The sequence below is a fragment of the Rhineura floridana genome, chromosome 3, assembly GCF_030035675.1.
Source record: "Rhineura floridana isolate rRhiFlo1 chromosome 3, rRhiFlo1.hap2, whole genome shotgun sequence".
NCBI classification, from domain to species: Eukaryota; Metazoa; Chordata; class Lepidosauria; order Squamata; family Rhineuridae; genus Rhineura; species Rhineura floridana.
This window is the reverse complement of record NC_084482.1, coordinates 188,979,744-188,994,254: the sequence shown is the minus strand read 5'-3', so window position 1 is coordinate 188,994,254 and position 14,511 is coordinate 188,979,744. Positions and strand designations below refer to the sequence as shown.

Below are 14,511 nucleotides of genomic sequence, written 5' to 3'. Positions count from 1 at the left end.
AGTTCTAGTATTATGAGAGAGGGAGAAGAACTTTTCTCTATCCACTTTCTCAATGCCATGCATAATTTTATACACTTCTATCATGTCTCCTCTGACCCGCCTTTTCTCTAAACTAAAAAGCCCCAAATGCTGCAACCTTTCCTCGTAAGGGAGTCGCTCCATCCCCTTGATCATTCTGGTTGCCCTCTTCTGAACCTTTTCCAACTCTATAATATCCTTTTTGAGATGAGGCGACCAGAACTGTACACAGTATTCCAAATGCGGCCGCACCATAGATTTATACAATGGCATTATGATATCGGCTGTTTTATTTTCAATACCTTTCCTAATTATCGCTAGCATGGAATTTGCCTTTTTCACAGCTGCCGCACACTGGGTCGACATTTTCATCGTGCTGTCCACTACAACCCCGAGGTCTCTCTCCTGGTCGGTCACCGCCAGTTCAGACCCCATGAGCGTATATGTGAAATTAATATTTTTTGCTCCAATATGCATAATTTTACACTTGTTTATATTGAATTGCATTTGCCATTTTTCTGCCCATTTACTCAGTTTGGAGAGGTCTTTTTGGAGCTCTTCGCAATCCCTTTTTGTTTTAACAACCCTGAACAATTTAGTGTCGTCAGCAAACTTGGCCACTTCACTGCTCACTCCTAATTCTAGGTCATTAATGAAGAAGTTGAAAAGTACAGGTCCCAATACCGATCCTTGAGGGACTCCACTTTCTACAGCCCTCCATTGGGAGAACTGTCCGTTTATTCCTACTCTCTGCTTTCTGCTTCTTAACCAATTCCTTATCCACAAGAGGACCTCTCCTCTTATTCCATGACTGCTAAGCTTCCTCAGAAGCCTTTGGTGAGGTACCTTGTCAAACGCTTTTTGAAAGTCTAAGTACACTATGTCCACTGGATCACCTCTATCTATATGCTTGTTGACACTCTCAAAGAATTCTAATAGGTTACTGAGACAGGACTTTCCCTTGCAGAAGCCATGCTGGCTCTGCTTCAGCAAGGCTTGTTCTTCTATGTGCTTAGTTAATCTAGCTTTAATAATACTTTCTACCAGTTTTCCAGGGACAGAAGTTAAGCTAACTGGCCTGTAATTTCCAGGATCCCCTCTGGATCCCTTTTTGAAGATTGGCGTTACATTTGCCACTTTCCAGTCCTCAGGCACGGAGGAGGACCCGAGGGACAAGTTACATATTTTAGTTAGCAGATCAGCAATTTCACCTTTGAGTTCTTTGAGAACTCTCGGGTGGATGCCATCCGGGCCCGGTGATTTGTCAGTTTTTATATTGTCCATTAAACTTAGAACTTCCTCTCTCGTTACCACTATTTGTCTTAGTTCCTCAGAATCCCTTCCTGCAAATGTTAGTTCAGGTTCAGGGATCTGCCCTATATCTTCCACTGTGAAGACAGATGCAAAGAATTTATTTAGCTTCTCTGCAATCTCCTTATCGTTCTTTAGTACACCTTTGACTCCCTTATCATCCAAGGGTCCAATTGTCTCCCTAGATGGTCTCCTGCTTTGAATGTATTTATAGAATTTGTTGTTGTTGGTTTTTATGTTCTTAGCAATGTGCTCCTCAAATTCTTTTTTAGCATCCCTTATTGTCTTCTTGCATTTCTTTTGCCAGAGTTTGTGTTCTTTTTTATTTTCTTCATTCGGACAAGACTTCCATTTTCTGAAGGAAGACTTTTTGCCTCTAAGAGCTTCCTTGACTTTGCTCGTTAACCATGCTGGCATCTTCTTGGCCCTGGCGGTACCTTTTCTGATCTGCAGTATGCACTCCAGTTGAGCTTCTAATAGAGTGTTTTTAAACAACTTCCAAGCATTTTTGAGTGATGTGACCCTCTGGACTTTGTTTTTCAGCTTTCTTTTTACCAATCCCCTCATTTTTGTGAAGTTTCCTCTTTTGAAGTCAAATGTGACCGTGTTGGAGTTTCTTGGCAATTGGCCAGTTACATGTATGTTTAATTTAATAGCACTGTGGTCACTGCTCCCAATCGGTTCAACAACACTTACATCTCGCACCAGGTCCCGGTCCCCACTGAGGATTAAGTCCAGGGTTGCCGTCCCTCTGGTCGGTTCCATGACCAACTGGTCTAGGGAATAGTTATTTAGAATATCTAGAAACTTTGCTTCTTTGTCATGACTGGAACACATATGCAGCCAGTCTATGTCCGGGTAGTTGAAGTCACCCATTACTACATTTCCTAGTTTGGATGCTTCCTCAATTTCATATCTCATCTCAAGGTCTCCCTGAGCATTTTGATCAGGGGGACGATAGATCGTTCCCAGTATTAAGTCCCTCCTGGGGCACGTTATCACCACCCACAACGATTCTGTGGAGGAGTCTGCCTCTTTTGGGGTTTCGAGCTTGCTGGATTCAATGCCTTCTTTCACGTGTAGAGCGACTGCGCCACCAATACGTCCTTCCCTGTCCTTCCGATATAGTTTATATCCAGGGATAACCGTATCCCACTGGTTTTCTCCATTCCACCAGGTCTCGGTTATGCTCACTATATCAATGCTCTTCTCTAAGACCAAGCACTCCAGTTCTCCCATCTTGGTTCGGAGGCTCCTAGCATTAGCGTACAGGCACTTGTAAGCAGTGTCTCTCTTCAAGTGTCTTTGGCACTTGTGGTTAGGCCTGTAGTAATTTTGCTCTTCTGAATTTATATCCTGTGCCCCTGCTCTCACAATGCCTAAGGCATATCCCCCTCTGCTAAGAATCCTGGAAACTTTAGCTTACCCCCACAGAGCTACACTTCTCAGCACTCTTAACAAATTACAGGTTCTTGGAGAATGTGCTTTAAATGTATAGCATGTACGCAACCTGCCTGGGAACTTGTGTGTACTGTCTTGAGTTCTGTCATGGAAGAAAGGTTGGGATATGAATGTTTTAAATAAAATGTACCAAGAGTTTGGACTACTGGTAACGTGGGAAAGTTTTTTTTGGGGGGGGTACTTTTTATGAGAGGGTTTTAGGGGTGAGCTTCAGGTACCTACTGAAATACTAGAGTGAGGCAAATGACACTGGGTCTGTGCAAGCCGAGAAATGAAATGCAAAGTGGGTCAGGAGCTGAAGGAATATCCCTAGATTACCATTTTGTCACAATAAGTAATTATTTAAGTTGCATAACCTAAGGCACGGGTTCCCAAACTGTGGTCCACAAGCTTCATTAAATAATGTCTGTATTAATCATATTGATTTTTAATTTTATTTTATTGCTTCTTTTATTTCTTATATTGTATTTCAATTTGAATTCGATAAAATTCAAATTGTAATTCAATAAAATACAATATAAGAAATAAAAGAAGCGATAAAAATACAATTAAAAATCATACAGCATCTAGCACAGCACATTACAGTTGTTACAACAGGTAGAAAAACCTAAATTAAGTGGCCCACCAGGACCCTCGGTAATTTTCAAGTGGTCCATGGGAGAAAAGGTTTGGGAACGACTGACCTAAAGCAAATAGTAGGAATCCTCCCCCTTCATCAAGTGTTTGAATACGGAGGACTGATGAGATTTTAGAGGAAGAGGAATAACTTGTATGCAAATATGCATATCTTACAAATTATGTATTTAATGAACTTATATTCTCTTTAATTGACTTATATAGAGCCATAAAAATCAAAGCAGTAAACAATGGGTTGGATCCAAACTAAGGCTGCAGTCCTAACCACGTCTACTCAGAAGTCAGTCCCAATGAATTCAGTGGGGCTTTCTCCCAGGTAAGGAGTTAAAAATCTTACAAGAACTAATTTCCCATTGAAGTCGACTGGATGTCTGTCATTATTACTAACGTGCTCCATTTATTTCAGTAGTTTAACGTAGTTGGAATTGAACACCACCACCCTTTAAACAGCAGTAGTAAAACTCAGGGCAATTAGGGGAAGCATGAGAGCAAAAAATATCTTTTAGCTTGGTGCCTAAAGGAGAACTTGGGTGCTGCAGTTGTAGTCAGTGTGCCACAATGAAAATGAGGTCCCAAAAGGTGTTGGGGTGCTTAAATATAAGGCGTGGGGCCATCTGTTGTTGTTTGCACATTTACACTCAGTCGGTTGTAAGCAGATCAGCTGCCACAACAGAATTGTGTGAGCATGACACAGGAAATAAATATTGAGAGCAGCTCTTGTTTACATGTGGCAAATCCCATATACTTTGCTTTCTACAGGGTAATCTGAAGTGCATTGGGTGGGGAGCAGGATGAGTAGCTGCTGCTCTAGACTCTTCCCTACTTTTTTGTCAAAGTAGGGCATGACGTCAAAGCCCTGCATTGAAATGGCCTTTCATCCTGCAGTTTTTGTAATGCCACCTCTGTGCAGGAGACTAGCTTGGTCTGTAATTGCATTGGACTGTAACTGCTGGGCAAGAGTTTTTGATATACTGTACCTTCTACACACACACCCTTGAACTGCATCATGTGAACAAAATCAATGTAGAATTGGTTATTTCTGAGAACCTTGTTAGCTCTCTAGTTCTCTTCAGAAAAAGGAAAATGCCCAGTTATTAAAAACTGGCAATCTCATTGATAAATCTGGACTGGAAGCTTAATGGATTCCATGTGATGACTAAAGATTTAATTGCAAATGAAAACATGCTGTTTCTAAATGGGTGTTGAGCAAAGTTTCAGGGAATTGTTACTCTTGAAAGATCTGCCCACATGCCAGCTGCATACATTTGATAGCTTTATTCTTTCTGTGTCAAGCTTGATAGAAAAAGGAATGTGGATTTTTTTCCCTAAACAGATGGATTAGTCCTGAAGAACAAAATGTTTCTTCTTAATAAACATGATTGAAGTTGCTTATTATTTATTTCATTTATGGATCACTTTCCAGGAGACATCCCAAAATGTTTTACAATATAATAACATATAAAACAATTACACATGTAAAAACAGTTAAAACAATTGCATATATAAAATGATCTTAAAAACTTTTATAAATATAAAAGGAGTTCATAACAGCAGCATATACATAAAATCAGTTCAAATCCAAGACAGACACCACTTGGGATAAAGGTTTTAGAAGGCTTGTTGAAAGAGGATCATCTGTGCAGGAGCCAAAAAGACAATAGAGAAAGTACCTTTCTGAAATGCAATGGGAAGGAGTTCCAGAGGATGGTATCTGCAGGATGTCCTCTTCTGCAGATTGCAATGATTGGTTGGGTAGGTGGGGATGAGGCGATCTTTTAGGCATCCTGGTTCCAAACAGTATAGGGCTTTGTAGACCAGTACCTGCACCTTGAACCTAGCCTGGTAGCTGATTGGCAGGTAGTGCAATTTACAGTCATAGACAGAGGCCATATGTGCCAACAATATTGCTCTGCATCTATACAGGATGAATAGAATCGGTGGACTTTAGAAATGCATTTCACTTTCCTCTGACCTCGCTGCTTGCAATTTCCTCCCTCCCCCCACCCCCATATATGTGTAGGTGTAAAGATTATAACACACATACACCTGCCACCACATGCATCTGATGAAGTGGTCTACTGACGTTTAGGCTGAAATAAAATTGGTTAAGATGTAATTTATCCTGTCATTGGTTCACTCAGATGTGCATCTGTCACTTTCCATTCTGGCTCCTGAATTTAAAACCAATTTTTACTATCCTGCTGATAATGATTACTTGCTTGTTTAAAATCCCTTTGAACTCCCATATCATATCACAAAACTGTTTTTGAAATTCTTCGCAGTATCAGAAGGAGTTTGCCATGTAGTGTTGCAAGAAGGGATGTGCTGGAGAGTATGTGTGGTATCTATTAGACTCTTCTTTAGATCCTGCTTATAATCCACTGCTCCTGCTTATATGTTGCTACTGCAGATAGATGCATCTACTGAACAAAATCCTGCTGCTACCATCTGGAAAAAATACTTGCTGTTCTAAAAAGCGATAGATATGAGCAAAGGCCAAAGAAAAAATTAGCACCCGTTGGTTTAAAGTTCATGGAATTTAAAGCTGTTGCATATGGTAGACTCAAAATACTTTGCAGTTGATATCCAAATAAACTAATTTTTGCCTGAAGCCAGAATGAGTTCCAGTCTAGAAACAGATTCTGAACCATAGGCTGCAACTAAACTGGATGAAATCTGAAGAGGCGGATAGTTGGGAATCAAAAAGTCAGAACTGGATGTACTTCCGTGTGTTTTGTACATCATTGGTCTGGCCCATCTTTCTATGTCCTGATACATCCTCTTCCTCAGCTACGGAGCTAATGTAAAAACACTTTCTCCTGACGCAAAAACTTCAACAGGACACCCATGCTTTGTTCCCTCTGCTAACAGATCTTAAAGGATTATCCGCAGGAACTTTTCAATCTATGCTGACATTTTTATTCAGCAGATTCCAATTGCGTTTAGTGTGGAGTTAGATACCATAGAATCCTTAATTCTTCCTGGTAGGCAAATGTCAGATAGGCAAATGTCAGATCAAACAGAACAAGGTGCTGCCTTCAGTCTACACTACCAGAAATCTGCAATTCAGTTGCACATGAGATCTATTTCAGTTCCATCAGATTAACTGGATGTGTGTCTACTGAGTATCGTTGCATGGCTGAAATATGCAATCTGTCCCCATCTGCAGTTCTACAGTATCTGTGATTACACTGTCCATGTGGTATTAGCATAAGACTATCATGCTCAGTTTCTGAATGGAGAAGTTCCGTCTGTGCTGCAAGTCCTTTTTTCACACTGGACCTGGGGGGGGGGGAGGAGGAGGCAACAGTGGCCTTTGCAGCAACCATTCTTCCTCCTTTTAACTTTTTTTTGCCTGTTCTGCTTTCCCTTCAAAAGCCAGTAGATGGCAGATGCTACCTCATAAATACGTCTCCATTCCATTTTATCTAAAGGTGCTTTGTTTAAAGTCAGATCCTCAAGCTTTGCTTTAAGAGAACATAAGAACATAAGAAGAGCCTGCTGGATCAGCCAGTGGCCCATCTAGTCCAGCATCCTGTTCTCACAGTGGCCAACCAGGTGCCTGGGGGAAGCCCGCAAGCAGGACCCGAGTGCAAGAACACTCTCCCCTCCTGAGGCTTCCGGCAACTGGTTTTCAGAAGCATGCTGCCTCTGACTAGGGTGGCAGAGCACAGCCATCACGGCTAGTAGCCATTGATAGCCCTGTCCTCCATGAATTTGTCTAATCTTCTTTTAAAGCCATCCAAGCTGGTGGCCATTACTGCATCTTGTGGGAGCAAATTCCATAGTTTAACTATGCGCTGAGTAAAGAAGTACTTCCTTTTGTCTGTCCTGTATCGCCTTACCTATCGTCACTTCAGCAGGATATTTTTAAGGGAGGGGCAGCTCATATACTTAGTTGCAGATCATCAAGCAACAAGTCCTTGAGGTAGGAGATACTGGCTGTTGTATGTGCTGATATTGTGCTAGATATTGTATGTGCTAGATATTGACTAGGTCTGTGCTGATTTATATACATGGAATGATGCAGGAGGATTGGTCTGTTTTTCAGACTCCTTGTATGCAACAGAATCATTGTCTCAGCCAGGCAAGATTTCATCTCAATTTCTGCAGGACATAGTATTATTAGTAACAAGAGCATCCATTTTCTGTCAGGATTCTGTCATGGTTTCAGCCAAGAAACTTCATAGGAACGATACAAATGGAACTGCCACCAAGAAGACCCTGTCATGCATCGGCACCAACCGGGCCTCCCCTGCTAATTGTAGGATCCAAGATGGTTAATACTGGGAGAGGCGCTCTTTCAGGTACTTGGGTCTCAAGCGGTTTAGGACATTGCACACTACTACTGACACCTTGAATTGGCTCTGGTAGCTGACTGGCAGCCACTGCAGTGCTTTTAGGACTGGTGACACGTAGCTGTCTCCCTCACCAACCTAGCAGCTGCATTCTATGCTAGCTGCAATTTCTCGACCATCTTCAAGAACAGCCCCAAGTAGAGAACATGGTAGTAGTCTAGGCAGGAGGTCACCAGAGCATGGACAACTGAGGCCTATAATTAGGCCTGCCCAATTCCTGCAAATGGCCCATACTCACCTGCCAGTCAGTTGACATCACCTGTCAATTTCTGACTAGCCCATGTTTAAATCACTGTTTTGGGTTTCTACATGGCACTTCCCAATTCAATTGTCGAAGCTCTCAGTGCAGCCATAGCTTTGTTTTGGAGGTTTCTTCCTTCCTTCCTCTTAAATGGCAAAAATGGGAGCATCCAGCATCCATTGCCAGGTGCTTACCATCACCGCTCTGGAGCCTGCAATGTACTTCCTTCCTCTCACTCATTCAGGAGCTACTGAGAAGCAGCACTAGGAAATGCACTGTCCTGTTGACTAAACATTGTTTTGTCTTGCTGGAGAAGTTTCATGAGCAACTTTGCAGGAATAGCAGTTAGACCTCTTTGAAAAATCATTCAATATTAAACCAGATAAGGCTCCTAAAGAATTTCAGCTTGAACTGGTAGAACTGCAAGGTAACACTAAACTGCAAACCAAATACAACTGGAATATATGAATGTACTGGAATTCTGCAAATTATGAATTTCTCAAGGGAAATTTCATTAACTCAATCAGGACAGGTGACGTACTAGGAATAGCATCTCTGTTTGGGTCGACCAACAGCAGCAAAGTAATTGTTTTCAAAGCTGACCCAGGCCAAGAACCACCTTTGTGCCAGACTGACAGATGACAACTTGGAAAGGCAGCTGAGAGTGGCACCAACATCGGTGTAGCCAGACTTGCAAGGCTCACAAAGGAAAAGAGTCTGCAACCATCACACTAGAAGGAGTGGAGGGCGGGTGGCTGGAAGGGGAGGTGGGGGCCACACAAAGCAAACACTTTCATTATTTGTATCAAATGTAAGAATTTTATTTTAGCCCTGCCCATCTGCCTCAGCCCCGCCCATCTGCCTCAGCCCCACCCATTTGGCCCTCAGAAGGCTGACCAGGTATGAATCTGGCACTTTTGCTGAAAGAGGTTCCTGCTCCTGTGTTACCTGATCCTTTTAAATGGAAATATCAGGAAGTAAAACCTCTGCATGCAGACAAGTTACTCTAATACTGAGCAGTGGTCCTTCTCTATCTTCCATTAGCCCTTCCAACACAAGCAAATATAGCACAATTTACTGCAAGCACAGAGTGATTTGAAAGTCACTCAATATAAAATGAGGAGTTACAACTGAAACACCACGCAGCTCCCTTCTAATCTGAACAATTACACTCTCTGAAACAACCTTTGGTTATTGTGCCTGATATCTCAGAACTGGATCACATACCACAATCACATATACCAGTTACATCAAGGTTGGACTGTTGCTAACACTATGTGTTGATACTTTCGAAAAACATTTGGAAACTACAGCTAGTGGACCTAGATGCTGCAGCGAAGATTAAGAAGCAGGAGTTGGATTCATGGAGCACAAGGGTGGAGAATCTCCAGCCCGCAGACCCACCAGGCCTCCCCATTTGGCCCACCAGACTGTTTGGGGATGGCCAAATCCACCCATCCTACACCTGACATCATACTTCAAAGGCAGACCTTCAAAGGAACAATCAGGAGCTTCAAGTAGGCTCCCAATTGTTCCTGTGCTAAAACAAGGCCCGCTTCCGATCAGTTTCAAAAACAAATCAGCATTAATAAACTTGCATGTCTGTGTAGGCCTTCCTCTTAGCAGGCATCAAAACAGTACGATTATTTGCTACATGTTAATGTTGTTTTTTAGATGTGCATTGCTGTTACTTGCAAGCCACTGTGACATGGTTTGTAAACTGAAAGGCATGATATAAATAATTGTAATAAATATTTGTGTGGGTTGATTTCTCAAATTGTTTTATATTGTATTATAAATACATTGTATTAGCTTTAGAAGCAAAGCAGAAAAGGTGAGCTATAAATATTTTAATAGCTAACAATGTTTTACAGCCATCTAGCTGACATTATCAGGGTTTTTAATTTGCACCTGGTTTTAAATTTACATACATTTGCAAGTACACATGAGCAACAGCTTTATTATCACGTTAGGCATTTTTGTCCTGCAATCAAAGGATGGTATTCAATACTAGTCCTACTCAGAGTAAACCCATTGAAGTGAATAGACATGACTAATTTAGATTCATTAATTTCAATGGGTCTATTCTGAGTCGGACTTAGTTGAATACAACCCCAAAAGTCAAAATGATACACTGAAGACAGTAGTGTGAGGCGATAAAGAGAACGGGGTGGATGGGTGCTGGGGATGGTTGGAGGACAGAGCTGAGTGTACCCCCGTCTACCCTAAGCTCCCTTGGCTAGCCTGCTTCCCTCAGGTGCGGTGAAGGACACAGCCCCATCACTAGGGTTGACGTAAGATCAGCAGCTAGTTCAGTCAGCTGTTGTACATGGAAGAGAGGCACCATCTTGTCCTCTGCCTCAGCAACACAGTATCTTGGGCTGGCCCTGTTGAAGAAGAAAGAGACAGCGAGAGAGGCTAGAGGCAGGAAAATAACAGGCCTTCTGGAACCTTCTGTTTGAGAAGCACCTATTACCCATCACTTTAAGATTAGGTGGTCCAGCTCACGTCTGTGGGAGATGCAGACGTGATTTGGGCATCATGCTGCTGTCTGACTGCGATAAAGAACAGCCCACACAGAAACAGGCTGAAAATCTTATGTGGAGAGTTTCACAGTTCTCCGTTCCTGGATTAAGTCTGAGCTGTTAGCAGTCAAGGCCACAGTCAGTCTCTCCTTTCGGACCTCATTCAGACAGCCCCACTCACCCTTAATTTCTTTCTCTCCTCAACCCCTCTTGTACTTGCCAATGTGGCTTACTGTAAAGCTTTCCTTGCAGGGAGCTCCTCCCCTGTATGGGGGCTTTTTGCCAGAAACAAAGTATTCCAACCTCCCTATTCTAGCTGGGCCTTATTAACAGTTTGTGCCCCCACTAACCTCTTGCCAGGACCTTAGCCAAGCAAAACACTCCCACCCACCTTACCCCGTAACATGCAAACCCCAGGACTCAAGAAATAAGAATTCACAACATCTTGAATCTGAAAAGTTCTTTGTAGGAGAGTGGGCAATTTTTTTCTTTTCAGAATTTGAAATGCTTTGGGAGCAAAAAGCAGTGTGACAGCTGCAGAAGGTATTCTGAATAACAACAGATAAATAGTAGAGTTGCGTAGGTCGGAAAACCTTTCTGAAGGTACCGAGAGGGGAATGCCAAATACAGAAATTACACAGATAAAGAGAAGCCCTCTTCAGATGCTACATTGAATGTGTGTAGAATCCGTGGGCTTCCCATAAGCTTCTGCTTGGCCACTCTGACTAGAAAGGCCTTCTGGTCTGATCCAGCAGAACCCGACTCATGTACAGTGGACAAGTGCTTGCTCACTTTTGTGCATGTTGGGTGATCCTTATCATTCAGTGTGCCTGTGTTTATTTACTCTTACACATGAACATAGGAAGCTGCCTTATACCTAGTCAGACCATTGGTCCATCTAGCTCAGTATTGTGTACATTGATTAGCAGCAGTTCTCCAGAGTTTCAGGCAGGGAACTCTCCCAGCCCTACCTGGATTGAACCTGGGACCTTCTACATACAAGGCAGATGCTCTACTTCTGAGCTACAGCCCTTCCCCATTAACTCGTACCTACTTATGCCTGCTGATACTAGCAAGTTCCACGCCACCTAGACAGTATCCTGTTCCTACTCATGGAAGATAAGGCTATCAAGGGCTACTAGCCATGATGGCTACAATCTACTTTCAGATTATGAAGCAGCATCTGTCTGAATAACACCAGTTGCTAGGAGATAACAGTGAGAAAGGGCTATTGCTCTTGTGTTTGGGGGTTTCCCAGAGGCATCTAGTTGTTCTCTGTGGGAAATAGGATGTTGGACTAATAATAATAATAATAATAATAAATTTAATTTCTTCGTCGCCTATCTGGCCAATGGCCACTCTAAACAGGCCTCTGGTCTGATTCAGTAAGGCTCTTCTTAAATCCTTTTCTTCTATATCCATTTTTCCATAGCATGCCCATATTTGCACAATATATAGTTATCTTGTATGTTTAGCCCCATGATTCCTTCCCCTTGAATTTAATGCCTATCATGTTTTCTGGGTTGTAAAGTGTGTGTGTTTTGTCAGTTTAAATTAGTGTCACTGAGGGCTGGCGCCAAGCGTGCCAGAGCCCTTCGGCATCAGCCTGCCCTAGGCCCATGGCACCAGAGCACAACCCCTCCATGCAGGCCCCACAGAGCTAATACCCCCCCGCACATCCCACCTACCTCTGTCGATCTTATAAATGATGTGCATGCATGCCTGCCATCAACCAAGATGGTGGAGGGGACGTCAGACCCTTAGGAAAGCCTCTGCCTCCATCTTAGTTGATGGGAGACATGCATGCACATAACTTACAAGAGAGATAGAGGCAGGAGGGCCATGTGTGGCCCTCCCTAACTATATTGGGGGGGAGGTTACACCACCGTGGATCACAGGACGGGAATGCTACCCTTCCACCCTAAGAGGGGCCCTCAGGGGCCCTTTGCCAGGGACCAACCTGGGCGCCCCCTGGCATTGGCCCTGGTGTCACTTTCTGTCTGCTTCAAATGAACAATTATCAGTGACATATGCTGGGTAGACAAATTGCACTATGGTTTAGAAGGCAACTTTGTACGTGGATATTATGCAGTCACCATATATGCAACATTTCACATAGTTGTACCTATGTTCAGTGAATGTACATGCATGAGTATGTGCAGTCACCCCTCCATATTTATTCAAGTTCATCCACACATGTATCATTTGGGTATGATACACTCATTCTTACAATTACGTCTATGCCTGTACACATTCCATGAACAAGTGTACAACGTAACATCTTCACAGTGCTACTCTGGAACAATAGGTAAACACAATCAAGTGTGTGTATGACTATGCACAGGAACCACTGTATGTTCCTTTAATTACATCTATTGAAAGCAGGTTGCTTAAAATATTCTGTGGCACAATATGTAAAATGTAGGAATCTGGAATGTGAGAATCTTAAGTCATTTAAATGTACATGGATAAACCAGCATCTACTTCATTTGTACACTTCCCTGTGCAAGAATGTTTGTCGATAACAAGGATAATCTCTAAATATTTTTTTCTTCCTAATTTGACTATATAACAAAAGCCAGCAGTTGCATTTGAAATCATTCTATGGTGTGTCCCAAAATCCTCTCAAAGTACACATTATTTACCTTTTCCCAGCCTAGCATTTTTCAATATACAAAGTATTTTACAATTTTATCTCATTAATCTTTCAGCATTCCTATATGAATAATGACTGACTTTTCACCCCAAGGCTGCTCAGTAACTTCATGGTTTGGTAAAGATTTGAAACTAGATTTCCCACACCCAGAATGACAATTGCTGTATTACATTAGCTAAATGACACAATGCGATGGGATCCCTGTGCTATCACAGGCAGGAATCAAGCTCAGACATAGATGCTAAGGGCTTGTTCATACATGCCATAATTAAATTTTCAGTATTTACCACATGATATCTAAGCATGTACTAAGGTTTGAATAATTAATTTTACAACTAAGCAAACTAGAAAGTCATGCGTTTCCAATGGAGAGCATCTTGATTTTCTTAACCACACAAATAATATGACTTGTACAGGCCAATCCTATGTTTCCTACTAATTCCCACTAATGTCACTCACATTTAAATAAAGGTCCATTATAACATATCCATTTTTTAAGGTCCTTGAATGAGTGGTGGCAGGCCAGCTCCAGACACTCTTGGATGAGACCGATTATCTGGATCCATTTCAGTCGGATTTCAGGCCTGGTTTTGGCACGGAAACAGCCTTGGTTGCCCTGTATGATGACCTCTGTCAGGAGAGAGACGGGGGAGTGTGACTCTGTTGATTCTCCTTGATCTCTCAGTGGTTTTCAATATCATCGATCATGGTATCCTTCTGGGACAACTGGCTGAGTTGGGAGTGGGAGGTACTGCATGGCAGTGTTTCTGCTCCAACTTGGCAGGTCGACTGCAGAAGGTGGTGCTTGAGGAGCATTGCTCGGCACCCTGGACTCTCCAGTATGGGGTTCTGCAGGGGTCTGTCCCCCATGCTGTTCAACATCTACATGAAACCATTGGGTGCGGTCATCCAGAGCTTTGCAGTGCGTTGCCATCAGTATGCTGATGACACGCAGCTCTATTTCTCCTTTTCATCTTCTACAGATGAGGCTGTCAATGTTCTGAATCAGTGCCTGGCTGCGACAATGGACTGGATGAGGGCTAATAAACTGAGGCTCAATCCAGACAAGACTGAGATGCTGCTAGTGGGTGGTTCTTCTGACCAGATGGTGGATGTCCAACCTGTACTGGATGGGGTTGCACTCCCCCTGAAGGAGCAGGTTCGTAGCTTGGGGGTTCTCCTAGAACCATCTCTGTCACTTGAGGCTCAGGTAGCCTCGGTGGCACGGAGTGCCTTCTACCAACTTTGGTTGGTGGCCTAACTACGTCCCTATCTGGACAGGGATAACCTGGCTTCAGTTGTCCA

The 14,511-nt window shown here is 42.8% G+C and overlaps 1 protein-coding gene and 1 long non-coding RNA gene across 4 annotated transcripts in view; one reads left to right on the top strand and one right to left on the bottom strand.

The window, feature by feature from the left end:
• Positions 1–14,511, bottom strand: part of LOC133380809 (uncharacterized) — a 35,416-nt gene that overhangs the window by 1,637 nt on the left and 19,268 nt on the right. Inside the window, exon 2 of the long non-coding RNA XR_009761552.1 lies at positions 5,097–5,341. This is a non-coding gene — a long non-coding RNA (uncharacterized LOC133380809). The remainder of the gene's footprint in view (positions 1–5,096; positions 5,342–14,511) is intronic.
• LOC133380808 (uncharacterized) overlaps positions 1–14,511 on the top strand; it is a 59,089-nt gene that overhangs the window by 25,679 nt on the left and 18,899 nt on the right. For 2 of the 3 annotated variants that reach the window (XM_061618854.1, XM_061618853.1), the window contains exon 2: positions 3,631–3,742. The gene's annotated coding sequence lies outside the window, so the exon portion shown is untranslated. Of the gene's footprint in view, positions 1–3,630; positions 3,743–14,511 lie in introns of those variants that run through there. The other variant, XR_009761551.1, reaches the window with a different exon arrangement.